Source organism: Vespa crabro, chromosome 2, assembly GCF_910589235.1.
Source record: "Vespa crabro chromosome 2, iyVesCrab1.2, whole genome shotgun sequence".
Lineage (NCBI taxonomy): Eukaryota > Metazoa > Arthropoda > Insecta > Hymenoptera > Vespidae > Vespa > Vespa crabro.
Window position 1 is genome coordinate 21379473 of NC_060956.1, and position 2500 is coordinate 21381972.

Here is a 2500-nt window from a genome sequence, read left to right on the forward strand (position 1 = left end):
TATCTACATTTAGTATACAGTATATAGGATATACTACCTATACCTAAGTGTATTTGGTATACATCGTACTTCGAGATGGAGATAGGCGTAATACGTGAACGCGAGTAGGATAGATAGATAGATAGATAGAGAGAGAGAGAGAGAGAGAGAGAGAGAGAGAGGGATGTAGGTAAGTGCACGCGCGCGCGAGCTCGTTTACTCTCGTGTGCGTTTGCCTTGTACAAGAGCAGTGCGCCATCGAGTATCACAAACATTGATTTGAATCACAAAGACCGCCCGCGGTATTTCCATTGTCGGACCCCGACTTATTGTACAGTTTCTCTTTCTCTCTCTCTCTCTCTCTCTCTCTCTCTCTTCCTTTCTTCTATCTCTCTCTCTTTCTCTCTCTCTCTCTCTCTCTCTCTCTCTCCGTTATTTCCACTCCTCGCAATCCGCTCCATCTTTTTTCAACAGTAACGACCTATCAATCCACTTATTCCGCACGGTTTATGTGCCACTTGTGGCATTTCGACTTAATGCGACCGCATCGTGTCGCCAAGCAAATCCAAATAATTCGATGAAAGAATCGCGAATAATAAACCTTCTCGTGTTTTAGATCTATCCTTCTTTTATGTATACAGATCATGAATTAGAATAAACTACGTTCATAAATTTGTCGATTATGATTGTATGAAGTAAGGTAAAGTATTATTTACCTATCTAATTGACATTTGTCGATTGCTTAAAAGAAATTCCTTTAAAGAACGATTCTGAATTTAAATGATATTTAATTTCTATAATAATCGTTAATAATTAAATTGCGTTAATAATTAGATTGTATCTATGAAAAAAAAGAAAAACAAAAAGAAAAAAAGAAGAAAAAAAGAAAAAAAGAAGAAAAAAGGAATTGTATCTAAGAAATTGTAATTGAATATCGATAAGAAGAAGAATGATTTATTTCGTTGACAATCTCGTTCGAATTAATTTAACGAAATAACATTTATGGAAAATTTTTCTTTCATCATATTAATTCATCACAATATATATTCAAAAGAGATTCATCAAACGATCACGATCACGATCACGAGGGTGTTTATCTCAATCTAATTCTTGCGATGTGTAACGCATCGGGCAAAAAAAAAAAAAGATCGATATATGTAAATAGTTATCGTATCGAAAAATCATCGATAAAAGTCTCTTGTATCGGATGATAATAGGATTAACGATGTCGTCTTGCTTGCTTATCGTACGTCACCATTTTCGTATATTAATCAATAATTTTAATCTAATATAAAATCGAAAAGAAGTGTACGAGAGATAAAAAAAAAAAAAGAGAGAAAGAAGAAAAACAAAGAGTAGGTAAAAATGTCTGAGATATTAAAATGTTATTTATAAAAATTTTATTTACTAGCTGAAGTTCCTTTCGATAAATTTACGTGACTGTTGTTATATGTTACAGGATGCTACAGAGTTTTGTGTCTCTATGATTATCTATAACTCGTTGTCTCTCTCTCTCTCTCTCTCTCTCTCTCTCTCTCTCTCTCTCTCTCTCTCTCCCTCTCTTTTTCTTTCTCTGTCTGTCTCATTCGTTCACTCTTCTAGCGGCAACAGGTCCTACGCGCAGGAACCCGCTTAAAACGAAGTCACATCGCCGATCGAAGCTTCTTCTTTCAGGAATACTCCTGAGATAGTAGACGAACGTAAAGGAAGAAAGAAAGAAAGAAAGAAAGAAAAAAATAAATAAAAGAAAGTGAATCGTAGAACAAACGTAGAGTAATGTGTGATATTCGAGTATGTACTTATTTACTACTTACTTACTTACGTCAAAATTGTTATTCTTATCGGACGTATACGAGTAAAAAAAGAAAAAAAAAAAACAAAAAAAAAGAAAAAAGAAACGTATAAAGAATATCGCTAATAGCTCGCCCAATGGATATTGATAGTGATGACGTTAGATAATATAATTTAAAAAAAAAAAAAAAAATAGTAGGAAGATAAATGAACTATTTCGAATTTTTTTGAAGAAGTCTTTACGTCACGAAATATTCAAGGATAACTTTTTATAGAACGCGTTTAGATGCGTTGCTATTTCTTTTTTTCTTTTCTTCTTTTTTTTTTTTTTTCTTTTGTTAATCTGTACTATCCCGATTATTAATGCTGAACTGAATTTTAACGGATTTTTTTTGATTGCACGGAATGCAATTTCTATAATTCTTTAAATGGTCTCCCGTTCATGTTAACGTGAAAATTCACGTTAGTCTCGCCGTTGTTTGAGATAAGATAATCCAATGATTCGAATCATAAAAATCCGTCTACGAGATATTTGTATCCAAAAGTATTTAATATAAATTATAACCTTGACGATAGAATAAGAAGCATTGAAATAATTGTTTAAACGTATTTACTTACATGAATATTATTCGTCCAATAAACAAAACAATGATTACAATTAAAAAATCCTTTATCATAAAAATTAATCTATTCTCGTATATGTTTTCTTTTTTATATAAAGACAAACTTA

The 2500-nt window shown here is 32.1% G+C and overlaps 1 protein-coding gene across 6 annotated transcripts in view; it reads left to right on the forward strand.

Moving 5' to 3' along the window:
- Positions 1–2500, forward strand: part of LOC124432962 (tetratricopeptide repeat protein 14 homolog) — a 338911-nt gene that overhangs the window by 243284 nt on the left and 93127 nt on the right. The gene's annotated exons all lie outside the window — the stretch shown is intronic.